The sequence below is a fragment of the Solea solea genome, unplaced genomic scaffold (genome assembly GCF_958295425.1).
Source record: "Solea solea unplaced genomic scaffold, fSolSol10.1 scaffold_44, whole genome shotgun sequence".
Classification (NCBI taxonomy): Eukaryota; Metazoa; Chordata; class Actinopteri; order Pleuronectiformes; family Soleidae; genus Solea; species Solea solea.
Window position 1 is genome coordinate 169271 of NW_026704054.1, and position 25260 is coordinate 194530.

Sequence of the window (25260 nt, forward strand, 5' to 3'; positions counted from 1 at the left end):
TCGGTGTAGCTTCCTAATACTGGAATAGAGTGTAGCAGGTAGTGGCGATAAAGGCTCAAGTGCAGTGTGTTCGGAAGGCTGCCTTTTGAGCCCCTCCACGAGCAGGGGGCCTTGACTGGTCTATAAAAGGAGTCTGTGTCACCTGCCCGTCGGCTTACGGCCACACCACCCTGAGCGCGCCCGATCTCGTCTGATCTCGGAAGCTAAGCAGGGTCGGGCCTGGTTAGTACTTGGATGGGAGACCGCCTGGGAATACCAGGTGCTGTAAGCTTTTACACTGCAGCACGCTTTTACACTGCAGCACGCTTTTACACTGCAGCACGCTTTTACACTGCAGCACGCTTTTACACTGCAGCACGCTTTTACACTGCAGCACGCTTTTACACTGCTGCTTCCTTACAAGAAACGTGGGCTTGCAATTACGTTGACGCACGGGCACACGTTAATGTCCTTCCAGTTTCAGCCTTGCTTTGGTTTTCACAGAAAAAAAGAGAACGGTGCACCGTTCCTGGTGGCACTGCAATACCAGGTCAATGCAAGGAGTGAAGAGAGCAAGCCCAAGGTTTCACCGCCCAATGCTCAAAAATGCATTTAATATTTAATCCCCATATAGAGGACATATCAGATATTAAACTGATAAGAACAGATACTACACTTGATCTTAGCCAAAAGGCCGAGAAGCGATGGCCCACCAGTGTCTGGGGCCAACTCAAGATCTTGGCGCACAAGTTACTTGTTGTGGTGCCGTGTTTCTGAAGTGCGCATAACAAAGGCTGCTGCTGCTCACCTCCACCCCCAGGTGATCTAAGTGCACCTCTGAGCCGTGACGGACAGCTGCTTGACATTTGACACACTCAAAGGGCGCAGCCATACAGCAAAGCTCACCAAAAATAACTTAAACTCTTGGACGTTCCTCTCCACGGAAGTCTTTAGTAAAAGGCGAAAGACTTGAGCATTTTGAAGAAAAACCAGAGTCAACATAGCCCCTCTCCTTGAGAGCAGCCAAGGAGTCTATCCGCCAGAGTCACCACAGTCTCGGTCGGCCCGGCCGGCCACCTTGGGACAGCCTTTCTTCAACGTTTTTGGTTTGCCGGCCAATCAACCGCCCACATTTGACTGCATGTTTGGAAACGCATTCTTACCGTTGGTTGTGTGCTGCAGTTTTCTATCAACCGCTGAGGCTGTGGCACATTCCTCGCTCACGGGGGACACCTCCAAGGTTTAGTGGTAGATGTGAGTGCATGAGCAAAGCAGCTCTGTGTCACACCGAGCAGTACAAACTGCCGGGCCGTTTCCCAACTCCTCCGGGCTTCTGAAATGGTGAGCTGCTCCTGGCATCGCTTCAATATCAGGTCAATGTACAGGAGTGGACGGAGCAAGCGCCAAAGTATTAACCCTTGGGCATGATGGCCATGGATCCATCTCCAACAATCCAGTTCTACCTACAAAGAGCCGGGAAAGGGAGCATGACATTTCCTTAGAGCTAAAAGACAACACCCACAACCATCCCATTCCCAGCAACTTGGAAAGACTGGGGATGTCGCTCTGCGAGCACGTGAGAAGCCTGGAGATGGGCACACAAGGCGGAACCTTGGGCGGCTGACCTTTGCTTACAACTACGTCATCGGGGGAGAGCGCGGACGCAGTACCCCAATAGCAAAAATTATGCAGTCAAGATTCCCACGTTTGGGGAATTTGCAGGGGTCAGCACAACCAGAGTGCAATGGCTGAGCCTCGCCCTGGGTGAACCACCTTCTTGATCATGGTATCTCCCCTGCCAGGTAAGTATGAGGTGTACTTGCCCAGCACTGGGTGGCTGTTCCCAGACACAGCTCTTTGGCTGATGGTGCAGGAAATGGATAGTCCCAGAGTCCAATGCCTTGACTCAGGTGCTCGTTAATGCTGTGCTGTGTTCAACTTCAACCTCCAGCACACATTGGAGAGGAAACACTCAACCTTTTCACTGGCATACCTGGCTGTCATTTCCTATCGATTCAGCAACAACTGCACCTGACGGCACCAACAGCAGCTTACCCATCTCGGTGTAGCTTCCTAATACTGGAATAGAGTGTAGCAGGTAGTGGCGATAAAGGCTCAAGTGCAGTGTGTTCGGAAGGCTGCCTTTTGAGCCCCTCCACGAGCAGGGGGCCTTGCCTGGTCTATAAAAGGAGTCTGTGTCACCTGCCCGTCGGCTTACGGCCACACCACCCTGAGCACGCCCGATCTCGTCTGATCTCGGAAGCTAAGCAGGGTCGGGCCTGGTTAGTACTTGGATGGGAGACCGCCTGGGAATACCAGGTGCTGTAAGCTTTTACACTGCAGCACGCTTTTACACTGCAGCAGCACGCTTTTACACTGCAGCACGCTTTTACACTGCAGCACGCTTTTACACTGCTGCTTCCTTACAAGAAACGTGGGCTTGCAATTACGTTGACGCACGGGCACACGTTAATGTCCTTCCAGTTTCAGCCTTGCTTTGGTTTTCACAGAAAAAAAGAGAACGGTGCACCGTTCCTGGTGGCACTGCAATACCAGGTCAATGCAAGGAGTGAAGAGAGCAAGCCCAAGGTTTCACCGCCCAATGCTCAAAAATGCATTTAATATTTAATCCCCATATAGAGGACATATCAGATATTAAACTGATAAGAACAGATACTACACTTGATCTTAGCCAAAAGGCCGAGAAGCGATGGCCCACCAGTGTCTGGGGCCAACTCAAGATCTTGGCGCACAAGTTACTTGTTGTGGTGCCGTGTTTCTGAAGTGCGCATAACAAAGGCTGCTGCTGCTCACCTCCACCCCCAGGTGATCTAAGTGCACCTCTGAGCCGTGACAGACAGCTGCTTGACATTTGACACACTCAAAGGGCGCAGCCATACAGCAAAGCCCACCAAAAATAACTTAAACTCTTGGACGTTCCTCCCCACGGAAGTCTTCAGTAAAAGGCGAAAGACTTGAGCATTTTGAAGAAAAACCAGAGTCAACATAGCCCCTCTCCTTGAGAGCAGCCAAGGAGTCTATCCGCCAGAGTCACCACAGTCTCGGTCGGCCCGGCCGGCCACCTTGGGACAGCCTTTCTTCAACGTTTTTGGTTTGCCGGCCAATCAACCGCCCACATTTGACTGCATGTTTGGAAGCGCATTCTTACCGTTGGTTGTGTGCTGCAGTTTTCTATCAACCGCTGAGGCTGTGGCACATTCCTCGCTCACGGGGGACACCTCCAAGGTTTAGTGGTAGATGTGAGTGCATGAGCAAAGCAGCTCTGTGTCACACCGAGCAGTACAAACTGCCGGGCCGTTTCCCAACTCCTCCGGGCTTCTGAAATGGTGAGCTGCTCCTGGCATCGCTTCAATATCAGGTCAATGTACAGGAGTGGACGGAGCAAGCGCCAAAGTATTAACCCTTGGCATGATGGCCATGGATCCATCTCCAACAATCCAGTTCTACCTACAAAGAGCCGGGAAAGGGAGCATGACATTTCCTTAGAGCTAAAAGACAACACCCACAACCATCCCATTCCCAGCAACTTGGAAAGACTGGGGATGTCGCTCTGCGAGCACGTGAGAAGCCTGGAGATGGGCACACAAGGCGGAACCTTGGGCAGCTGACCTTTGCTTACAACTACGTCATCGGGGGAGAGCGCGGACGCAGTACCCCAATAGCAAAAATTATGCAGTCAAGATTCCCACGTTTGGGGAATTTGCAGGGGTCAGCACAACCAGAGTGCAATGGCTGAGCCTCGCCCTGGGTGAACCACCTTCTTGATCATGGTATCTCCCCTGCCAGGTAAGTATGAGGTGTACTTGCCCAGCACTGGGTGGCTGTTCCCAGACACAGCTCTTTGGCTGATGGTGCAGGAAATGGATAGTCCCAGAGTCCAATGCCTTGACTCAGGTGCTCGTTAATGCTGTGCTGTGTTCAACTTCAACCTCCAGCACACATTGGAGAGGAAACACTCGACCTTTTCACTGGCATACCTGGCTGTCATTTCCTATCGATTCAGCAACAACTGCACCTGACGGCACCAACAGCAGCTTACCCATCTCGGTGTAGCTTCCTAATACTGGAATAGAGTGTAGCAGGTAGTGGCGATAAAGGCTCAAGTGCAGTGTGTTCGGAAGGCTGCCTTTTGAGCCCCTCCACGAGCAGGGGGCCTTGCCTGGTCTATAAAAGGAGTCTGTGTCACCTGCCCGTCGGCTTACGGCCACACCACCCTGAGCACGCCCGATCTCGTCTGATCTCGGAAGCTAAGCAGGGTCGGGCCTGGTTAGTACTTGGATGGGAGACCGCCTGGGAATACCAGGTGCTGTAAGCTTTTACACTGCAGCACGCTTTTACACTGCAGCACGCTTTTACACTGCAGCACGCTTTTACACTGCAGCACGCTTTTACACTGCAGCAGCACGCTTTTACACTGCAGCACGCTTTTACACTGCAGCACGCTTTTACACTGCTGCTTCCTTACAAGAAACGTGGGCTTGCAATTACGTTGACGCACGGGCACACGTTAATGTCCTTCCAGTTTCAGCCTTGCTTTGGTTTTCACAGAAAAAAAGAGAACGGTGCACCGTTCCTGGTGGCACTGCAATACCAGGTCAATGCAAGGAGTGAAGAGAGCAAGCCCAAGGTTTCACCGCCCAATGCTCAAAAATGCATTTAATATTTAATCCCCATATAGAGGACATATCAGATATTAAACTGATAAGAACAGATACTACACTTGATCTTAGCCAAAAGGCCGAGAAGCGATGGCCCACCAGTGTCTGGGGCCAACTCAAGATCTTGGCGCACAAGTTACTTGTTGTGGTGCCGTGTTTCTGAAGTGCGCATAACAAAGGCTGCTGCTGCTCACCTCCACCCCCAGGTGATCTAAGTGCACCTCTGAGCCGTGACAGACAGCTGCTTGACATTTGACACACTCAAAGGGCGCAGCCATACAGCAAAGCCCACCAAAAATAACTTAAACTCTTGGACGTTCCTCCCCACGGAAGTCTTCAGTAAAAGGCGAAAGACTTGAGCATTTTGAAGAAAAACCAGAGTCAACATAGCCCCTCTCCTTGAGAGCAGCCAAGGAGTCTATCCGCCAGAGTCACCACAGTCTCGGTCGGCCCGGCCGGCCACCTTGGGACAGCCTTTCTTCAACGTTTTTGGTTTGCCGGCCAATCAACCGCCCACATTTGACTGCATGTTTGGAAGCGCATTCTTACCGTTGGTTGTGTGCTGCAGTTTTCTATCAACCGCTGAGGCTGTGGCACATTCCTCGCTCACAGGGGACACCTCCAAGGTTTAGTGGTAGATGTGAGTGCATGAGCAAAGCAGCTCTGTGTCACACCGAGCAGTACAAACTGCCGGGCCGTTTCCCAACTCCTCCGGGATTCTGAAATGGTGAGCTGCTCCTGGCATCGCTTCAATATCAGGTCAATGTACAGGAGTGGACGGAGCAAGCGCCAAAGTATTAACCCTTGGCATGATGGCCATGGATCCATCTCCAACAATCCAGTTCTACCTACAAAGAGCCGGGAAAGGGAGCATGACATTTCCTTAGAGCTAAAAGACAACACCCACAACCATCCCATTCCCAGCAACTTGGAAAGACTGGGGACGTCGCTCTGCGAGCACGTGAGAAGCCTGGAGATGGGCACACAAGGCGGAACCTTGGGCGGCTGACCTTTGCTTACAATTACGTCATCGGGGGAGAGCGCGGACGCAGTACCCCACTAGCAAAAAATATGCAGTCAAGATTCCCACGTTTGGGGAATTTGCAGGGGTCAGCACAACCAGAGTGCAATGGCTGAGCCTCGCCCTGGGTGAACCACCTTCTTGATCATGGTATCTCCCCTGCCAGGTAAGTATGAGGTGTACTTGCCCAGCACTGGGTGGCTGTTCCCAGACACAGCTCTTTGGCTGATGGTGCAGGAAATGGATAGTCCCAGAGTCCAATGCCTTGACTCAGGTGCTCGTTAATGCTGTGCTGTGTTCAACTTCAACCTCCAGCACACATTGGAGAGGAAACACTCGACCTTTTCACTGGCATACCTGGCTGTCATTTCCTATCGATTCAGCAACAACTGCACCTGACGGCACCAACAGCAGCTTACCCATCTCGGTGTAGCTTCCTAATACTGGAATAGAGTGTAGCAGGTAGTGGCGATAAAGGCTCAAGTGCAGTGTGTTTGGAAGGCTGCCTTTTGAGCCCCTCCACGAGCAGGGGGCCTTGCCTGGTCTATAAAAGGAGTCTGTGTCACCTGCCCGTCGGCTTACGGCCACACCACCCTGAGCGCGCCCGATCTCGTCTGATCTCGGAAGCTAAGCAGGGTCGGGCCTGGTTAGTACTTGGATGGGAGACCGCCTGGGAATACCAGGTGCTGTAAGCTTTTACACTGCAGCACGCTTTTACACTGCAGCACGCTTTTACACTGCAGCACGCTTTTACACTGCAGCACGCTTTTACACTGCAGCACGCTTTTACACTGCAGCACGCTTTTACACTGCTGCTTCCTTACAAGAAACGTGGGCTTGCAATTACGTTGACGCACGGGCACACGTTAATGTCCTTCCAGTTTCAGCCTTGCTTTGGTTTTCACAGAAAAAAAGAGAACGGTGCACCGTTCCTGGTGGCACTGCAATACCAGGTCAATGCAAGGAGTGAAGAGAGCAAGCCCAAGGTTTCACCGCCCAATGCTCAAAAATGCATTTAATATTTAATCCCCATATAGAGGACATATCAGATATTAAACTGATAAGAACAGATACTACACTTGATCTTAGCCAAAAGGCCGAGAAGCGATGGCCCACCAGTGTCTGGGGCCAACTCAAGATCTTGGCGCACAAGTTACTTGTTGTGGTGCCGTGTTTCTGAAGTGCGCATAACAAAGGCTGCTGCTGCTCACCTCCACCCCCAGGTGATCTAAGTGCACCTCTGAGCCGTGACGGACAGCTGCTTGACATTTGACACACTCAAAGGGCGCAGCCATACAGCAAAGCCCACCAAAAATAACTTAAACTCTTGGACGTTCCTCTCCACGGAAGTCTTTAGTAAAAGGCGAAAAACTTGAGCATTTTGAAGAAAAACCAGAGTCAACATAGCCCCTCTCCTTGAGAGCAGCCAAGGAGTCTATCCGCCAGAGTCACCACAGTCTCGGTCGGCCCGGCCGGCCACCTTGGGACAGCCTTTCTTCAACGTTTTTGGGTTGCCGGCCAATCAACCGCCCACATTTGACTGCATGTTTGGAAGCGCATTCTTACCGTTGGTTGTGTGCTGCAGTTTTCTATCAACCGCTGAGGCTGTGGCACATTCCTCGCTCACGGGGGACACCTCCAAGGTTTAGTGGTAGATGTGAGTGCATGAGCAAAGCAGCTCTGTGTCACACCGAGCAGTACAAACTGCCGGGCCGTTTCCCAACTCCTCCGGGCTTCTGAAATGGTGAGCTGCTCCTGGCATCGCTTCAATATCAGGTCAATGTACAGGAGTGGACGGAGCAAGCGCCAAAGTATTAACCCTTGGCATGATGGCCATGGATCCATCTCCAACAATCCAGTTCTACCTACAAAGAGCCGGGAAAGGGAGCATGACATTTCCTTAGAGCTAAAAGACAACACCCACAACCATCCCATTCCCAGCAACTTGGAAATACTGGGGACGTCGCTCTGCGAGCACGTGAGAAGCCTGGAGATGGGCACACAAGGCGGAACCTTGGGCGGCTGACCTTTGCTTACAACTACGTCATCGGGGGAGAGCGCGGACGCAGTACCCCACTAGCAAAAAATATGCAGTCAAGATTCCCACGTTTGGGGAATTTGCAGGGGTCAGCACAACCAGAGTGCAATGGCTGAGCCTCGCCCTGGGTGAACCACCTTCTTGATCATGGTATCTCCCCTGCCAGGTAAGTATGAGGTGTACTTGCCCAGCACTGGGTGGCTGTTCCCAGACACAGCTCTTTGGCTGATGGTGCAGGAAATGGATAGTCCCAGAGTCCAATGCCTTGACTCAGGTGCTCGTTAATGCTGTGCTGTGTTCAACTTCAACCTCCAGCACACATTGGAGAGGAAACACTCGACCTTTTCACTGGCATACCTGGCTGTCATTTCCTATCGATTCAGCAACAACTGCACCTGACGGCACCAACAGCAGCTTACCCATCTCGGTGTAGCTTCCTAATACTGGAATAGAGTGTAGCAGGTAGTGGCGATAAAGGCTCAAGTGCAGTGTGTTCGGAAGGCTGCCTTTTGAGCCCCTCCACGAGCAGGGGGCCTTGCCTGGTCTATAAAAGGAGTCTGTGTCAGCTGCCCGTCGGCTTACGGCCACACCACCCTGAGCACGCCCGATCTCGTCTGATCTCGGAAGCTAAGCAGGGTCGGGCCTGGTTAGTACTTGGATGGGAGACCGCCTGGGAATACCAGGTGCTGTAAGCTTTTACACTGCAGCACGCTTTTACACTGGGTTAGGGTAAGGGTTAGGGTTAGGGTTAGGGTAGGGTAAGGGTTAGGGTTAGGTCTAGACAAAATTGAATCTTGCCGTCGAAGACGGCAAGATTAAAGGCACAGTCCATCATCCTTCAACAGGACCAAGAATCCCACACTCACACAAACACACGCATATCAGGCCAGGGTCAAGGCCAGAGGTCACGCAGACCAATTTCCGTTGACCAGTAAGGTGGATCACACTAAGCCGGATCAGGGCTGTCCTATATTAAGGTTCAAATTTAGAGCCAGAAAACACTCGGATTAAATTTAGGGTCAAATTTTCTTCAGGATGAGATCAAGACTTCTTCAGGTTAAGGTTAGGATCAGAGGTTACTCAGGTTAAGGTTAGGATCAAAAATCACTCAGGTTAAGGTTAGGGCCAGACATCACTCAGGTTAAGGTTAGAGCCAGAAATCACTCAGGTTAAGGTTAGGGTCAGGAATCACTCAGGTTAAGGTTAGAGCCAGAAATCACTCAGGTTAAGGTTAGGGTCAGGAATCACTCAGGTTAAGGTTAGAGCCAGAAATCACTCAGGTTAAGGTTAGGGCTAGAGGTCATTGAGGTTAGGGCCAGAGTTCACTAATGTTAAGGTTAGGGCCAGAAGCAGATCAGGTTATGTTTAGGGTCAAGAATAGGGCGAGACATGTGCAGATGAGGCAAAAATCACAGTAAATGCAGAGAAAACAGACAAAATAAAGGGCATTGCTGGTCAATCACAAGACTTAAGCTCATTTCTCGTTAAGGCCCCGTGGCGTGAGAGTGTCCAGAAGATGGATCCACTTCCTTTCAGTTCTCCTCCGTTGTTGCGTGGACCAGCGTGGGTTTCCCTCCAGGATTGTGGCCCTCAGTGCAGACCACCCGTGAAGTATGAAGTGCTGGATGACTGGAATGTGTGTGTTGTGTTGTTTGCAAATATTAAACCTATATTGACAGAATCTGGTCTGGAGGCTGTTGCCTGTCTCACCTACATACTGTTTGTCACAGGAAGTGCAGACAATTAAGTAAACACAATTTTTGGATTTAATATTTCCACCCAATTGTGTCTTGAAAATGTTGTTATTGTATTTGTTACGCACCCAAGGACGGTGCTGAAAAAATTCCCCGTATCCAAAGGACTTAGGGTTCCCTAAGGGCTTGAGTTTTGCCTTAACCAAATAGTCCTGCAGGTTCCTGTTCCTCCTGTAAGCAGCAATCACACTATGATTTTGTAGTATTTGAGAGCCTTCCAAGTTTCTGTTAAAATTCCCCCTGATAGTCCTGATTAGGTTTATTGCAGATGTAGAATAGTTAATGATAATTGGAAGGAGCGTGGAGACACATATGGGCTTAGTCTGCTTAAAGGATTTAAAGGCTTTCCTAAGGAAAGAGCGTGAGTACCCCCTGGTGGTCAAAGTCGAGAACAATAATTTTGTGGCAGATTTAAAATCCTCCTCTCTCGTACAAACCCGGTGGAACCTGAGCAATTGAGACTTCACAATGCCAGAATAAGTGTGCTTAGGATGGTGACTAGTCTTAAAAAGAAGGGCATGTGTGTCTGTTTTTTTGAAAAAGATTTTTATGTCTAATTTGTGTGTTTGTGGGAAATCAGGTCCTTTATAGGTCGTGGTGTCAAGAAAATCCACTGAATTCGAGTCAATAGTTGCCTTCAGTTTAATCGATGGATTGTGACTATTAAGATAATCGAGGAAAATGTTAAATTCCTCCATGCTATAAGGCCAGACTCCCCATATATCGTCCAAATATCTATAATAATGAAGCGGTTTTTTGGGACAGGTTTGTAACACCGAGTGTTCCCATTCAGCCATAAAGATGTTAGCGTAGGCAGGGGCAAATTTCTTTCCCATAGCCGTGCCTTTAATTTGTAGGAAAAATTGGTTATTAAATTCAAAGTCATTTCGGGTCAAATTGATTTCCAATAGCTGCAGTAATTCCTTATCAGGTCTTTTGGAGTCTGGATATTTAAAGAAGATATTTTTTATTGTTTGTATGCCCTCAGAAATGTCAATATTTGTGTAAAGACTCTCCACATCCATGGTAAAAAGGAAAGAGTCTGGAGGAATGGAAATAAGTTTAATTTTGTCCAAAAAGTCATAGGTGTCCTTTAAATAGCCTGGGTGTCTAGTAGAGAGAGGATTAAGATAAAAATCAAGGAATTCTGCCGTGAAATATGTCTCGCTGCCACAGTCCGAGACTATAGGTCTGCCTGCGGGAATCTCATGTGGTTTACTCCACTTATCAGGTTCTTTATGAATTTTAGGTAGCATGTAAAATCGCCTCGGTCTAGGTTCCTCAATGCCCCTCAAATAATTTTTCTGTTTAGCATTAATGAATTTTTTATCCTGTAAAGTTTGTGTAATTTTTTCCACTAAGGGGACCGTGTCCAAATAAATAGGTCGTTTCAATTTAGAATAATAATTAGTGTCCAAAAGTTGCCTGTTACCCTCCCAAATGTACTGGTCCCTATCCATGATAACGACTGCACTGCCCTTATCAGCTGGTTTGATAACAATGAAATTATTTTTATGTAAAGATTGGAGTGCTGTAATTTCGTCCTTTGTAAGATTAGGTTCTGTCCTATTGATTTTGAATTTGGAATCGAAAAATTCTATATCCTGTTTAATGATTTGTTCAATTTCATGAGGCAGTTGTTCAAGTGGAGGGGCCCATCCTGATTTGGGGGTGAAGGGTGGGGGTACAGACTCACCTTTCCCTTCGAAATGTGAGGCAATTTTTAATTTTCGGTGATACTGTTGCAGATCGAATCTGGTGCTTTCAACAATGTTTTTGTTGCACCCTTTTGTTGGGACAAATGTCAGCCCCTTGCTAAGCAAGGAAAGCTGCGTTGAGGACAATTTGAAAGTTTTGCTCAGATTGATAACACTACTAAACCCCTCCTGTACTGGCAGGCTCACGGGGGCTAGCAGTTTACCTCCAGGGCCCAGTGGTAAATCAGCCGTTGCGCTGTTACATGGGACCAGTGGATGTTGTCGCGTTCAGTGGTAAACTCACTCCTAGCGAGTTCAGGGATGAAATTTTGGTTCGACCTGATGTAGCGATTAAGGTCGTGTAGATTCGTCTGTTCCTGATGGGGGAGAGCCCTTGAGAAGTTAATCAAGGGAACCCAGATTGTGGCCTGTGTGAATTTTTCCTTTGCCACTCTGATGAGCCTCTGTAGCTCTTTAATGGAGGTCGCAACTTTTTGAGTCCTGTTATTGAGTCCAAGTGAAAAGACTACCGTCTCAACATCCGAATTCACTGACATTTTAGCCAAAATGGCACCTATGTGTCTAAACGTGGCCCCCGGGAAACTGTCGACTTGCAGATCGGGAATTTGGAAAGGCGGAAGTCTGGAAACGTTCGAGTCTCCAATGACGACCCACTTCTTTCTAACAGACAGGCTCCAGTTTTTAATTTTATTGTTAGTGTTTATGTGTCTGGTGGGTCTGCGTGTGGGTGTGTCTGGTGAGTCATCAGCCAAATTAGTGTGCGTTAGATCCCGATTGGATTTCTCAAAATCAATGCGAGGCTGAGTGGTGTGTTTTCTGAGAGGGGACCAAAGAGTACCTGGCCGAGCGTCGGTTTGCTGGCTGTTGTCACAGAGGTCATCAAGGTCGTCAGTGGAGAGGTCAACAATGTGTTCTGTGTGTGAGGTGGGAGGCACAGTCGGTCTCGGAGGTAGAGGTGTTGGCTCAAGAGCGGGCGTGGACGTCAGTGGTCGTGGGCAACTTTCCCTCGGCTCAGGTGATTGAGCTCCCCCAAGTTTAGGAGGCTGTGGAAGAGATGTAGACACATTCTCACCTCTCAGAGAACTGTGGGCAGATCTGATTCTCTGCTCCTTGGGCCTGGCGCCAAGATTTGTGGTCGTCACAGGCGGTGGGAGGAAAGGTGTGGGGGGCCCCGCCCCCTGGTCAACAGGATGTGGAGGAGGTGACCAGTCACCCCTGACCTCGGTCATAGTGGCAACGGTGGTTGTGATGCCAGGAAGCAGAGGAGGCGTGGTGGTGGACGGTTGAGAGGTCGCTGTCTGATGTGCTGAAACCGCAGCAGAAGCCGCCGCTGGGGCTGGGATTGGAGCTGTCATCAGAGCAGGAGCTGGAATTAAGACAGCTGCCGCAGTCGAAGCTGAGGACGCCGCTGGAACTGCAGCTGAAGACACCTGTGGAGTTAATGTGGTGGGTGTGACAACATCAGAGTGAACCTGTGCACTTGCTTTGGCCCTCCCTGCTCTTTGGGCTTCTCTGAGGAGCCCCTCCTGGACATGAGAGATCGTTTCTGGGAGGAGGCGTGAGCCCAGGTTACGTCGAGCCCAGGAAGCTGCTATGTCAAAGGGCTGTTTCCATTCTGGGTCTTTAAGTGCAAATAAATTGTCAACTTCATTGTTAACGACCTCCTCATAGTGTTCTTTTAACGTTCTCACTGTACAGTCTTCCCACTGTTTCGCATTGTCCCAGATAGCATCTAAAGTCTTAGGTGAGGGAGCCGCTGGCTTAATCAGTGAGGACAAGGTGAATGTCATGCGAGTTATTGTGACCGGAAGTTGGTCCTCATTAGTTAGGTTACCACGGTGATGCATCGCTTTAATAAGTCTGTGTATTATCCGTACCTTGGTTGTGAAATCAGGATCAGTGGAATGTGGAACTGACCGATTGTCACGAGTCGTCGGAAAAAAGCGTCCATCACCTCTTGATGACGCGTTCGGAGCCGCGCGTTGTTGAGTGTGGTCTCTGCGCCACCGCTGGTCTCCCGTGGCACCTCTCTTGCGTGTCCGGAGATTCTGGTGGAAGCGCTGGTCATTGTAAGAAGGCCTCTGTGGATACTGGCGAGAGCGTTGGTTGTTAAACTCCCGTCTCTGGCGTTGAAACTGCTGCGGTCGTGCGTCATTATTATTTTGGCGAGCGTTGAACTGTGGATTGCGGCGGGCGGAAGCCCCTGCTGGGTAACGCTGTGGTTGTCTGCGGGTCGGATAATCCACTCGATCACGGTGCTGCCATCTAGGGTGAGCAGGATAATCAGCTGGCTCACGTTGCCGCTGTCTGCGGTGAGTGGGATGATCAGCTGAGTCACGTCGCTGCCGTCTGTGGCGGGGCGGGTAATCGGCTGAGTCACGTCGCTGTTGTCTCCGGTGAACAGGATAATCAGCGGGGTCACGTCGCTGCTCTCGGCGGAGAGCAGGAAAATCCGCGGAGTCCGGCCGCAGCTGTTGTCTGCGGGCCGGATAATCCGGTGAAGCACGCCGAGACCGTACTCTCGTTACGGAGGCGTAAGAGCGTCTGTAGCCGCCGGGCTCTGTGTAACGGTGGTCACGGTGATAATACCGGTCGACAGGCGGTGGTTCAGGGTACCTGTTCGTCCGCCGTCCTCTGGGTTTCACCGTGGTCCAGCCGTAGTCGTCCGTGTCGGCCATTGTTGTCGGAGTCGCATCAGTTTAAAAGTTAAAAAACTTTGAAAAAACGACTCTTCCAAAAGAGGAATAAAATCACAAGAGCTTTATTGCTTAAACAAAGCAGAAAACTCGCTACGTTTCGGCAATATTAGCCTTCTTCAGGCGAAATTGTATATAAATTTGTACAGACGCTCCAAACAACGTGTAGGCTAGGCTGCTGTCTGAAGCTAAGAGGGAGAAGCGGGGTCAAGCGGAAGACAAAGTCACGTGCAGGGTCAGGGGGCGTGGCCCGTGAGAGCTGGACTCTCATTACACTGCAAAAAAATACGGTAATATTGTGTTAGATGGAGATAAAAAATTAATTGTAAATTTAACTCGACATAAACCTAAATGAAGGTTATTTTTAGGTTGTTTATAGTTCCAAATTAACTTTTTTTGGGGGGGATTGTGGTTAGAAAGACAATATGTCGTCCAGGTAAATAGGAACTACTTCAACCCTCAGTCAAGACAGCAGCTTAAATAAACACAAGTGCAGGATATCCACATTATTCGAAGTAAACAAGGAAATTATGGTAACATCAGAGAAGAACATAATTGCAGATCAAACATGAAATAAGGCAGGGATCCTGTCCCATCCGTTGTGTTACTCCTGAGGTATTATAAAAATCAAAACAATTTAAATTAAAGTGTCAGTCATAACAAGACTGAGTGCCAACAAGGTGAAAGAGCAGCATTATAGGTCCAAAACATTTTTTTATATATCATCACAATAAGTGCTGGAAATCAAAGGACCATGCATGTAATCCAAACAAACGGGTTATTAACAAAATTGTGTTGTCACAGAATACTGGCCTTTTCCAGAGGAAATTCTTATGGCAGCATAAAATAACATTCATGTGTCTACAGTGGAGATACTGAGAAAATTTACACTACAGCATAAGTTCCCTCAAAATTAGAGGTAACTAACGAGTGCAAAAGGTATACAAAATTATTGCCATCCTGTATATACACATATAGAAAATTATATATAACATATATACAGTACAAATAGATCTGGCACCAATGAGTAAATTTTAGCTTGAGGTAGATAAACTCGGTGTGAAAAAAATGCTGCTGTGACAGAGGCAGGTAGGAGAGACATAGCAGGATCCATAAATATTGTGTGATGAGCAATTGTCATCTGTGTGAAATCACAGTAACATGATACATCGCATAAAATGCACAAACAAAGAAGAGTAAACGACCCCTGGGTCCAAATTATGACACGCAGGGGGAGCACCATGATATAAACGCGGTCCGTGAGAGAGAGGAGAGGAGGTCCTGAGGAAGAAGGAGAGGCACGGGCAGGTAAGGTCTAGACAAAATTGAATCTTGCCGTCGAAGACGGCAAGATTAAAGGCACAGTCCATCATCCTTCAACAGGACCAAGAATCCCACACTCACACAAACACACGCATATCAGGCCAGGGTCAAGGCCAGAGGTCACGCAGACCAATTTCCGTTGACCAGTAAGGTGGATCACACTAAGCCGGATCAGGGCTGTCCTATATTAAGGTTCAAATTTAGAGCCAGAAAACACTCGGATTAAATTTAGGGTCAAATTTTCTTCAGGATGAGATCAAGACTTCTTCAGGTTAAGGTTAGGATCAGAGGTTACTCAGGTTAAGGTTAGGATCAAAAATCACTCAGGTTAAGGTTAGGGCCAGACATCACTCAGGTTAAGGTTAGAGCCAGAAATCACTCAGGTTAAGGTTAGGGTCAGGAATCACTCAGGTTAAGGTTAGAGCCAGAAATCACTCAGGTTAAGGTTAGGGTCAGGAATCACTCAGGTTAAGGTTAGAGCCAGAAATCACTCAGGTTAAGGTTAGGGCTAGAGGTCATTGAGGTTAGGGCCAGAGTTCACTAATGTTAAGGTTAGGGCCAGAAGCAGATCAGGTTATGTTTAGGGTCAAGAATAGGGCGAGACATGTGGTAAGGGTTAGGGTAAGGGTAAGGGTTAGGGTTAGGGTTTTTTCATGAGAAGTTGGCCTTTTTTGCCCGGTTTTACCTAAAAGTTGAATTTTTTTCACAACATTTACTATGTTGGGCCTGCCATCCATTCATGTGTATTGGGACCATTTTGCCAGTAAGCCAATATCGCAGTGCCAGTATCCAAGTATGCAGTTATTCATGGTAGTTGCATTTTTGGGCACCAGGGGGCACTGATCAAGACTCTGGAGGCCAATCTCTCAGTATCACCCAGTTTATCTTTATTAGACCCTAACAATATGAATCTTGGGCCCACAGGGTCTACTCATTTAAAATGCATTGGATTTGTCTGCAGTGCTTTCTAAGGGCCGCAAGAGTGACTCTAGGGACCAACAGTGCACCTGCATGTCCCCCAGAATAAAAATGCTTCATGTAACCAATTTCGTGGTCTACAAGGCTCCCCAAAAAACCCTCATAAATTCTGGGTGGGCCAAAATACAGATGCATTTTATGGCCTTCTCAGTCGTCTGCAAGGTACCCAAATAGCCACTGAACAACCCTGAGTGGCCCCTAGAGCCCAACAATATAACTGAGTGGTCTGCAAGCGGTCCCAATGGCCCCTGGAAAATATTAGTCCTGGAAAAAATCCAGAAGGTATGGGACTTCAGGAATCAGGATTGACACATCTCTCATGGTCTGCTGTTTACGATTGTAGCCATATAGAACTTATATAGATGTTTTTTTTTTGTTTTGTTTTTTACTTTCAAGGGTCAATGTTGTAGAAAATGTATCCTATTGCATTATACAAAGGAAAAAAGTGGCCATAGAGAAAATGCTAATTTTGTGGCCAATTGGCCAATTTGGGGCCAAAAGTTAAATATTGCTCCTTCTGGGGAACCCCAAAGTAACCACAACAAATACAACCAGTGCAACGATGCTATATTAGCGGGTATCGCTAATCACGGGGCTGAGCTTGTGAAAATCACCTTTCTGGTAGATGGCTTAAAGAAATCTTTTGAGGGCCGACTAGATGCAATTGAAGCAACGCTATCGTCGCTTCAGAAGAAACACCATGAAACTGAGCGCCGCTGATGATTTCGATGGAGTCATGTCAGCTAATGACAGCCGCATAACAGCACTGGAAGCTACGTGCAATGAGCTACAGGTGGCTAATGGTCTCATCAGACCTAAAGTGAATGACTTGGAGACTCAATGTCAGGATTGTGGGCATTAAAGATGGTGAAGAGAAAGGCAGCCCTACTGATTTGTTTCTAAGCTGATCCCAGAGCTACTCGGCTAAGACAACTTTAGCAGACATGTGAAAATAGACTGGGCTCACCGTAGCCTAAGACCAAAGCCTCGGCCTAATGAACAGCCGCGGATCAGCATTGCCAAGGTACACAACGACAGGGACATGATCAACGTATTATAGCACCCCTGCACTATCACGGTGAGAGAGCCTCCATTTTCCCCGACTACACGGCGGAGGTCTCGGCACAGCGACAAGCCTTTACGAACGTGAGGAACAGTGCCGGCCCTGAGTAATTTGGTGCCCTAGGCAAGATTTTAGCTGGCGCCCCCTTGCATCGCAGCAGTCAATTTCACAATCAACTTTCATACAATCACACAGAAACTGCATGTGTGTATTCAAGATTTTATTTCTTTGAGTAAAAAATATCACACCAAATAAAAACTAAAGAAAGAAACAAGTGATAAAATTAAAAAGGACAGGAGCACCTGATGCTGTGTCACTGGGGGTGGTACTGAAATATTTTAAAAGTGCATCTGAAGAGAGAAGAGAAGTATATGTGACGACTGCATGTTACATTTTAATAAAAACACAGATACTTGGTGTGCTATACATGAGACTAATATAGACTAATAATGAAAATGTGATGAGAGTCATTCAACTTTATTGTCATTGCAGTGCAATTCAGTCTAACCATAGTGAAAAAAAACAGTAAAGTGCAGTGAAATAAATATATATGTATATATAGCCTATGAATGATATGGGAAAGCTAAGGTATGAAATATTAACAGTAATACACTTTAACTGCACTTTAACACTGATGTAAACTTTAACAAACCAAAGGCTTACAACCACCCTATTACAAAGGGGATGGACAACTAAAAGCATTTTAACTGACATACAAGCAGGAAAGACACCTGTAAAATAACACCTGAACAGGCCTAACGTTAAGTTCCCAAACGTCCCTGATGAATTTAAGGTGGAGTAACATTAACACACGTCGACTCAGCTATTTATTGATTATTAAACAATGTTGCTATCGTCCGAAGTAAGCTAGCAAGCTAACACTCTGCTCCAACAACGGTAACTACGATGCATTAAACTATTAATTTCATGCACTTCATCACATTGACATTACTGTACCTCAATCTTTTTCACGTTTTTCTTCCTCTTCTTTCCTTCTTTTCCTTCCTTGGGCGCCAGATGGCTTCAGTCTTTTGGACATAATTTCGATACAGTGTCATTAATCTTTTTCTTCGTCTCTGGGTCACGGTCCAGTCAGATTCAGGCAGCTGGCCTCTTGACCCCGCCCCCCTCACAGAGGGCAGGTACAGAACAACGGCTCGTTGCACCCAGAAAAAAGGCTTCTGCATTATTTAATAATCTTTGCTATGACTTTATGTTGCTGTGGGCTTATATAATATTTCGAAATAATAGTAATAATGGCACTGGTAAAAAAAAAAAAAAAAAAAAAAAAAAAAAAAGTAGTATTTATAATTAAAAAAAAATTTATTATTATTATTTTTTTTTTTTTTTCTCCGTTTTCGGAGCCCCCTGCGGATGACGGTGCCCCTAGCATTTGCCTATACTGCCTATGCCCAGGGCCGGCTCTGGTGAGGAAGCGGCTTACCGAAGCTGGTGCTAAATGTTCCCTGCGCTTTCCAGCCAAGCTCCATGTCGACTACAACAACACATTAAAGATGTTTGTGTCACCAGCCGATGCTGAACGGTTTGCCAACTCTTTATACCCTTCGTATATTACTATTATTGTGTATACATGGATATTTTCGGATTAGATATTTTCCTATTCAGCATTTTGATAAATGTTCAGATCTAACACTTTTATTTCCAGTTGATCACTGATGCGGCATAATGTAATGTTATGTGTTTGAATAGCGTTTCACAGTGTGCATCCTCGGGTGCATAAATCTATCTCTGGAACAATTTTATTTATTACCTTTGGATTGTATTAATATTGATTGATACTCCGATTATGTGTATTAAATGCCCTCTGAATTCTCAGAAGAGACCATCCATGAGATGTGCACACCTGCCATTGGATGGACACAAGGACCAAGTTGCACATGACAGGGAGAGGACGCTGCAGACACTGCAATAAAGGATACACCAACACACAATGCAGTAAGTGTAACGTTGGCCTTTGCTTTTCAGAGGACAAGAACTGTTTTGTGGACACTGTCACTATCAATGAAAGTCAGTCACGAAAAGAAAAAAGTCGCCACAGAACCACTTCTCGGGAAGACAATCGCTGCACCTTTGAGGGAAAGGCAAAATGATTGTAAAAATAAAATTTTATGGAAATAGTGATAAGCACTATAAATTCAGTTTAAGATATTCTGAATTAGGTGAGATACAAAGCTTAATTTATTTGGAATATGTCTCTCAGTGTCAGACCGAGACTCGAAACAGGACTCAGATGCAGAGAAGGTTATTTTATTAATAACCAAAGTTGCCCTGATCAGAGTAATAAAGCAAAGTACTATGAAAATTAACTAAAAGCAAACGCAACAAAAAATTTTCTCCAAATGGAGAAATATATCGTGTGATCGGGGACTATGAAAAAGTTCTCCCCCTCCTGGGGAGGCAAACAAAACAGCTGTGAAAAGGTTAACAAAAAATGCTCAGACTGTAGGATTTAAATTTAAGCGTTTACCTTTTCATACACATATTTTTCTTTTGTACTTTCTCTTTATTTTCTTAAGTTTGATGTTTTATATGCAGCACTGTTTATACCTTTCCACCTGTTATATCTCACCAAGTGTGTGTTCTGAATATCGCTTACACTGAGTACTTAATAGTGGGTGCAATTTAAACATTAGTTAGTGTGTTGGAGATGTGCATGGGCCCGTGGTTATTGGGCTTTTCAGTGTGCAGTTTGGCTGGCTCTGTTTCCCGGCAGCCTCCGTGTTAGCTAGTGGGATGTACCGCTTAGTTCTTTTAGCGGGTTTGGGTTCTGTGTGGGTTTTATTTGTCCTTTTTCGTTTGTCTTTTTTGTCACTTGATGTTTTGCCAGTTCTTTGTATGTCACATGTCAAACGTCACCTTCTGCCCCTCCGCATAGATCTATGTCATTTACTCACTTAGGTCAGGGATGAGTCACATTACTTTTACTACTTGGATTTGTAGGGGTTTAGGCAGGGCTCTTGAACGAGGTAAAGTATTCTCGCATTTGTCCCTGTCGTCTGATATTGTCTTTTTGCAGGAGACCCATATCCAACCTTCAGAGCAGAGGCGTTTAAGATCTGTGTGGTTGTCTCAGGTATACCAGTCCACCTTTTCATCCAAGGCGAGGGGAGTTGCCATTCTTGTTTGCAGAACCATCCCATTTGTTTTTAAATCGCAGACTACCGATCCAGGTGGGATGTTCATACTAGTCACGGGTACGGTCAACTCAGTCCCTTTAGTTCTCTTAAACATTTACGCCCCCAACTTCGATAACCCCAATTTTTTTCTGTAAAATATTCAACCTTGTCACAGAATATAATGATCATAATATAATTATCGGCGGCGACTTTAATTGTTTTTGATCCGCTATTGGATAGGTCCTCCTCGTGTGTGGCCCCATTATTGAAATCTGTCTCTGTACTCAATAACCTTGTCAAGTCTCTGGACCTGGTTGACATTTGGAGGCACCAGCACCCCTTAGAAAGGAAATTTTCTTTTTTCACCCCCGTGCATGGCAGTTTCACTAGAATTGATTATATGCTGGTCGACTCTAGACTTATTTCAAATGTAATAAGTTCAAGTTACCATAGTATCCAAGTACCAAGCTGTAGCTGTAACCAAGCTGTAACCAAGCTGTAACCAATGCTGATTGGCTGAAAAAACAACAAAAGCTCGGGCCACACCCAAACTAGGAATGATTCACAGCGCTCAAACAACCTTAATTCAAATACAAAGTTTATGGTTTTAAGACCCACAATACTGTGATTTGAAGCATGTAGTGGCTTCTTTGAAACTTGAACATGCGTAATTTTGAAAAAAACGAAAATCCCTCATTTTGAAAAAAAAACCTTTTTCCTATTTTTTCTCGTTTTGCGCTGGGCTGACTTGTTCACCCTTCAGCCGTGGCGGGTCACAATTGTAAAGCCCTCTGAGGCAAACTGTGATTTGTGAATTTGGGCTATACAAATAAAATTTGATTTGATTTGTATTGCAGGGTTCTGATAAAACCTAGTTTGTGTTCCATTGGGTGGTGTGACTCGAAAAGTAGGTATTGGTCTGTGTGTATGGGTTTCCTGTATACTCGAATGTGGAGGCTCCTGTCCTTTTCCATGTGGACATCACAGTCTAGGAAGGGCAAAATATTACCTTTAACATCTTCTCTGGTGAATTTGATGTAATTATTAACTGAGTTGATGTGTTCAGTAAAAGGTTGCCCCTCTTGGGTTTTTTACCCATGTGCCATCCACGTGCCTGAACCAGTGGCTCGGTGTTGTGCCTTCAAAGGAGATCAGGGCCTTATGTTCTACTTCCTCCATGTATAGATTGGCCACAATGGGAGATACTGGTGAACCCATGGCACAGCCATGTTTCTGCCTGTAAAATATACCACTGAACTGGAAATACGTGGTGTTGAGACATAGATCCAGAAGCTGGCATATGTGATCTGGTCTGAGATCAGTTCTGTTTTGGAGGGTGTCATCTTGTAATAGACGCTAGACACTAGGGTCTAATAAAGATATGTTGGGTCTATACTGCAATGTTGGACCTGGCTCAATATCGCAGTAGAAACCCATCATGTATGTACAAACCCCTTGCAATAAAGGGACTATTATTGAAATGTTGGTTTCATAGAGGGTTCATTGGGTTGAATCCAACATAGCAGTATATTAGTCCAGATATTAGTCCCGTTTGTGGAAAACAATGTGGGAAACAGGGTCTACAAGCTATCTTAAGGAAATTAAATTGAATGCAACTGGACTTGGTTATATGTCTTAATCTGAGATGCAGACAACAAAGGCTCATACCAACTAGCCTACACCTAAATTCCACTATGGGAGGCCATCGAGTGGAAAAGATCTTAGATAAGGCACAAAACCAACTCCTCAATGAGCATGTAAGACAGGTCAATTTCACTATTGAAGGGCTGAAGGAGAAAGCAGACCATTTAGTAGGAAAACTAACATCACTCCTACCTGGTGCTATTTTGGAGAAGGTTGTGGAAAGCCCAACTATCTCAACATCCAAAAAGCAAAGAAATACAGACCAGAAAATTCCATAACCTACAATCCTGAAACAATAACAACACCAATGACTCAGAAATACTTACTTGGAGGCAAAAGTCCAACCATCCAACACAGAATGAAACATAAAACAGATGGGTAAAGAACATGTCTGACAGGGAACTTAACCACCCTGAGAAAGAGGTCCTAGCTAAGGGCATGAACTTTGCCATGACACCACAACAGTTACCTATAGTTGACTTGGTTACAGCTACAGAATCGGCTATCAGGAAAAACAACATAACTGAAACCGAAGTCGATTGGCTACAAAAAGGAAGGCAATAGAATGTCTACAACATTTACAAAAAGAAGGTATCATTGACAAGAAACAATACTACCGTCTTTATCCCCAGGACACATTCCCTTGCCTATATGGACTCCCAAAGATCCATAAAGAAGGGACTCCTCTCAGACCCATTGTCAGCAGCATCAACTCGTTCACGTACAACATAGCTAAGCATATAGCAAACATACTGGCACCCCTGGTGGGCAACACACCACACCACATCCAAAACTCCATTAACTTCATGAGCAAAATCCATCCATCCGTCATCTAGCGCTTTAGCCTCCACCAGAGGGTCCTGGGGTGTGCTGTGTCTATCTCAGCTGACATTGGGCGATAGGCGCGGTACACCCTGGACAGTTCGCCAGTCCTGAAAAAAATCTGAAATCTAAAAATGGATCCTGATGAAACCATGGTATCCTATGATGTGACTTATTTGTTCACCTGTATTCCAACTATGGAGGTTTTGGAAACAAACTATTACAGTCAGTTCATGTTCCCTTGCCTAGTCAAGGGAACACAAACTGATGAAGCCTCTTGGATGAGAGGTGAAACGTCTTCAAAGACATATAACCAAGTCCAGTTGCATTCGATTCAATTTCCTTAAGAAAACTATGACCTGGATGAATGAGAGCATTCACAGACAGGGTCTACAAGCATTACCAATAATCAGAGCATGTATCCTGATGCCGTAAATATCATAGCAGGGGATTTTAATCATGCAGACTTTAAAGGCAGCACTCCCTAAATTCTACCAGCATGATAAGTGTGTTAATGTTTGCATGCAAAAGTCCCTTAAGACAAAAAAGTCTTAGGTGAGAGGAGGATGACACTTTAGCAGAAGAAGCACGACGACAAGATTATAAGGGACTAATACAGAGTTGTGCTCATACAGAGATATTGGTCAGATCCAATATTGCAGTATAAACCCAACAACTCTATATTAATTCCTTTATCACAAGTGGATTATACAGACATGATGAGATGAGTCATGAGATATTGGTCATATCCAACATCGCAGTATAGACCCAACATATCTAATATATTTATTGACATACATACCACAAATGTCATCTTCTCAGCAATAAACATTCTGTGCATAATTTAATTATCTATTATGATTCCAGCTATTTGAACTCATTAATCCTGTTACAAGGGTTACTTGGTAATAAGGGCTACTTATTCCTCTTCATTATCATTTGCTAGATCAATAATTTTTACAAACACAATTAAATGGTTCCCATATCTTTTCAAACATATCCTGCATTCCTTTTTGTATGTACATCAGTCTCTGCAAAGGAAAAGTTGTCAACATTTGCCTCACCCAATACATAACTCTTGGCCTGCTGGTCTTCTTTCAAAACATTGCAATTTATCTTTTGGCATGCAAAAGACACAAGTCTATTATTGTTTACTCAATTTTGTTATAATTTTGACCTTTTGGGTAAAGTCATAAGACAAAGGAGTACAAGATCCATTAGAATGCTTTTTGAAATCATTATTTCCATTGCTTTTTTTAACCTCCTCCCAAAAGCCACAAACAAGATTCAAGATTCAAGAAAACTTTATCAATCCTAAAGGGAAAATGCTCTGCAACAGTAGTAAAGCAAGGGAGAAAGTGGCTCAGGTCACAGTGTCTCCACCAGAGGTTGCGCTAGACTTTTTCGTTGTCTGTCATTTTGACTGACAGGGTCATAAAAATCCCGTCATAATCTGTTTTTACCGGTCACTTTAATTTTTTAAATGGTAATAAATAATCCGTGCTCTGCTGCCGCACTGGAAACTGGAATTACAAGCGCCTCTTCAGCCAAAGTTTTGAAATCAGGGAACATTTCTCCAAGTAAAGTGATCAGAAGTCGGCAAGACTCTCTGAACGAGGGGTTTCCTGATCCTGCAAGCACCCGCTTCAGCGGTCGGAAATCCCGCAGCATGAGCTCCTTCTGCACCAGTGGATCAGCTGCACCGGCCTCCTGTCCATAGCTCTTTAACGCGCTGTCAGCACCACCCGGATAGTGAGATGCATTGGGCTGAGTTTGTCCTTCATCTTCATCTGCATCTTTTTTCACCTCTTTTTATCAACATCGGGCTTTTTAAAGAAACTTCTGACACTCAACTGCCGTGACATTTTTCTTCTTTTCTACTTTTCTTCTTCTACAAGAGCCATTACTGTAATATGCTCTTCGCCACCAAGTGGTCAGGGGTGTGAATTGCATTCTGTCAAAATGACGGATGGCCCTCAGATTTTCCCGTCACCGTTTGAAAAAAACGGTCAATGACGGAAAATATTCGGTTAACGCGACCCCTGGTCTCCACTGTCCCTCCCGCGACTGGAGGTAGATACATTAAACAGTTTGATGGCCAGCGGAAGAAAAGACTCCCTCAGGCATTCAGTGTTACATAAGTCTGTTGCTGAAGTTGCTTCTGTGTAGGGTTAGCACCTGATGGAGAGGGTGAGTACTGTTGTTCAGGATACTATGCAGTTTGCACAGCATCCTCCTCTCAGACACCACCACCAAAGAGTCCAGTTGGACCCCCAGGACGGAGCCAGCCTTCCTGATGATCCTGCTGATCTTGTTGGCGTCTGCTGCCCTCAGCCTGCTGCCCCAGCACACAAGCCCAAAAAAGGCGCTGGCTACCACCGACTGGTAGAACATTCACAGCATGATGT

The 25260-nt window shown here is 46.0% G+C and overlaps 17 non-coding genes across 17 annotated transcripts; 5 read left to right on the forward strand and 12 right to left on the reverse strand.

Moving 5' to 3' along the window:
• Nucleotides 1-152: 152 nt before the first annotated feature.
• Nucleotides 153-271, forward strand: LOC131450503 (5S ribosomal RNA). The gene has a single exon (XR_009235407.1). It is a non-coding gene; the product is annotated as a 5S ribosomal RNA (ribosomal RNA).
• A 221-nt stretch (nucleotides 272-492) lies between these two features.
• Nucleotides 493-685, reverse strand: LOC131450582 (U2 spliceosomal RNA). Its single transcript, XR_009235480.1, has one exon. It is a non-coding gene; the product is annotated as a U2 spliceosomal RNA (small nuclear RNA).
• Nucleotides 686-864: 179 nt separating this feature from the next.
• LOC131450603 (U5 spliceosomal RNA) lies at nucleotides 865-977 on the reverse strand. Its single transcript, XR_009235500.1, has one exon. It is a non-coding gene; the product is annotated as a U5 spliceosomal RNA (small nuclear RNA).
• A 648-nt stretch (nucleotides 978-1625) lies between these two features.
• On the reverse strand, nucleotides 1626-1789 carry LOC131450501 (U1 spliceosomal RNA). The gene has a single exon (XR_009235405.1). It is a non-coding gene; the product is annotated as a U1 spliceosomal RNA (small nuclear RNA).
• A 402-nt stretch (nucleotides 1790-2191) lies between these two features.
• LOC131450682 (5S ribosomal RNA) lies at nucleotides 2192-2310 on the forward strand. Its single transcript, XR_009235576.1, has one exon. It is a non-coding gene; the product is annotated as a 5S ribosomal RNA (ribosomal RNA).
• Nucleotides 2311-2498: 188 nt separating this feature from the next.
• On the reverse strand, nucleotides 2499-2691 carry LOC131450583 (U2 spliceosomal RNA). Its single transcript, XR_009235481.1, has one exon. It is a non-coding gene; the product is annotated as a U2 spliceosomal RNA (small nuclear RNA).
• Nucleotides 2692-2870: 179 nt separating this feature from the next.
• Nucleotides 2871-2983, reverse strand: LOC131450656 (U5 spliceosomal RNA). The gene has a single exon (XR_009235551.1). It is a non-coding gene; the product is annotated as a U5 spliceosomal RNA (small nuclear RNA).
• Nucleotides 2984-3630: 647 nt separating this feature from the next.
• LOC131450502 (U1 spliceosomal RNA) lies at nucleotides 3631-3794 on the reverse strand. The gene has a single exon (XR_009235406.1). It is a non-coding gene; the product is annotated as a U1 spliceosomal RNA (small nuclear RNA).
• A 402-nt stretch (nucleotides 3795-4196) lies between these two features.
• Nucleotides 4197-4315, forward strand: LOC131450683 (5S ribosomal RNA). The gene has a single exon (XR_009235577.1). It is a non-coding gene; the product is annotated as a 5S ribosomal RNA (ribosomal RNA).
• A 242-nt stretch (nucleotides 4316-4557) lies between these two features.
• On the reverse strand, nucleotides 4558-4750 carry LOC131450584 (U2 spliceosomal RNA). The gene has a single exon (XR_009235482.1). It is a non-coding gene; the product is annotated as a U2 spliceosomal RNA (small nuclear RNA).
• A 179-nt stretch (nucleotides 4751-4929) lies between these two features.
• Nucleotides 4930-5042, reverse strand: LOC131450658 (U5 spliceosomal RNA). Its single transcript, XR_009235553.1, has one exon. It is a non-coding gene; the product is annotated as a U5 spliceosomal RNA (small nuclear RNA).
• A 647-nt stretch (nucleotides 5043-5689) lies between these two features.
• LOC131450533 (U1 spliceosomal RNA) lies at nucleotides 5690-5853 on the reverse strand. The gene has a single exon (XR_009235435.1). It is a non-coding gene; the product is annotated as a U1 spliceosomal RNA (small nuclear RNA).
• A 402-nt stretch (nucleotides 5854-6255) lies between these two features.
• LOC131450515 (5S ribosomal RNA) lies at nucleotides 6256-6374 on the forward strand. The gene has a single exon (XR_009235418.1). It is a non-coding gene; the product is annotated as a 5S ribosomal RNA (ribosomal RNA).
• Nucleotides 6375-6595: 221 nt separating this feature from the next.
• Nucleotides 6596-6788, reverse strand: LOC131450585 (U2 spliceosomal RNA). The gene has a single exon (XR_009235483.1). It is a non-coding gene; the product is annotated as a U2 spliceosomal RNA (small nuclear RNA).
• Nucleotides 6789-6967: 179 nt separating this feature from the next.
• Nucleotides 6968-7080, reverse strand: LOC131450647 (U5 spliceosomal RNA). Its single transcript, XR_009235543.1, has one exon. It is a non-coding gene; the product is annotated as a U5 spliceosomal RNA (small nuclear RNA).
• A 647-nt stretch (nucleotides 7081-7727) lies between these two features.
• LOC131450534 (U1 spliceosomal RNA) lies at nucleotides 7728-7891 on the reverse strand. The gene has a single exon (XR_009235436.1). It is a non-coding gene; the product is annotated as a U1 spliceosomal RNA (small nuclear RNA).
• Nucleotides 7892-8293: 402 nt separating this feature from the next.
• LOC131450684 (5S ribosomal RNA) lies at nucleotides 8294-8412 on the forward strand. Its single transcript, XR_009235578.1, has one exon. It is a non-coding gene; the product is annotated as a 5S ribosomal RNA (ribosomal RNA).
• The last annotated feature ends 16848 nt before the right edge of the window (nucleotides 8413-25260 follow it).